The sequence below is a fragment of the Octodon degus genome, unplaced genomic scaffold (genome assembly GCF_000260255.1).
Source record: "Octodon degus isolate 3935 unplaced genomic scaffold, OctDeg1.0 scaffold00315, whole genome shotgun sequence".
NCBI lineage: Eukaryota > Metazoa > Chordata > Mammalia > Rodentia > Octodontidae > Octodon > Octodon degus.
Window position 1 is genome coordinate 1,310,509 of NW_004524891.1, and position 1,303 is coordinate 1,311,811.

The following is a 1,303-nucleotide window of genomic DNA, read 5'->3' on the forward strand; positions in this document are numbered from 1 at the left end:
GTCTCTTGTGGAACTGAGCTACAGCTATTTCTTTGAAATCCACCCTGTAGACTCAGGTGGAATCATGACCCATAGGGTGGAAGAGAAGTCCATTTGTAGAATGTGCTGATGGAAATATTTTGCTGCTGTACACAAAAGAGTAACTGAAAGACTATTGTATACCTCTTTAGTCTCCTCTGTTTAATTGTTTGCCTATTTGGTGGGAGACTGTTTCTCTTTAAAAGGCCTGGGCTGGCTTTTACTTTGCAGGCCTGTTGCTTTAGGATAAGAATTACCTGTGCTCACAGGACATACCACAATATTTTTTAGCCTAAAATTTTCTTATTTAACTCATGTTTCTCTGTGTCTGTCTCTCTGTTTTACCTTCACTGGTGGGGATTGCTTCTTGTGCTTTCTCACTGAAGTATATACCTATCCCTTGTGCAAATTTTGAAACAGTCTTGATGAGTCCCTAGATTTTACCATTTTTTTTTTTTCCCTTCTCTTTTAGTACTAGGATTCAAATTCAGGATCTTACATTTGCAAGACGGGTGGTGCACCACTGAACTATATCCCCAGCACCGGTTTAGAATTCAACAGGAGTATGTCCTGTTCCATCTTCCCAGATTTCTGCATTGTCCATGTGAAGGCCTGTCACCAGCTGGTATTGTTTCCTGAGTGGATTCTGAGGGAGGCAATAAGTTGTTTTTTTTTTTGGTGGGGGGGGAACCGGGGATTGAACTCAGGTACTTACGCTTGCTAGGGAAGCACTTATTACACTGAGCCATCTCCCCGGCCCCAAGGCAATAAGTTTTTCTCTCTGTAGTGAATGGAAGTGGTACTGAGGATGTAGTATGGTCCAGCATCTTAGGATACCACATACTCACTGTACTATGTGTATAAAGGAACTCAGTGGGTTTCATATCAATAAGGAATTCTGGGGTCTCATGGTTGATGCCCTGTGAAATCCTTGGCTGCTTGCTGTATGGTTTTAGTAACATAGGAAGAAAAAAAATGTGAGTTCCTAACTGAAGTGACTGTTAGTATTTCTCATCTTACATTTTGGGAGAAACTGACACTTGTGTAGAGATTCATGTCCTACAGTGGCGATTTGGACCTTCATGGATGGATGATTTTGTTCTAGGCATTATGCTTTGTGTAAGACTCAAGGGCACTCTCCTATACTTTTGACCTTGCATCCCAACATTGATGTTTGGTAAGGAAGAGAAATTGGCTTGGATTCCAAATCTTTTGGGCCATGCTGGCTATAGTTTGGATGTGTGGAGGGTCTTCTTTGGGTCCAGAGATGGAATGTGTGGTCCGT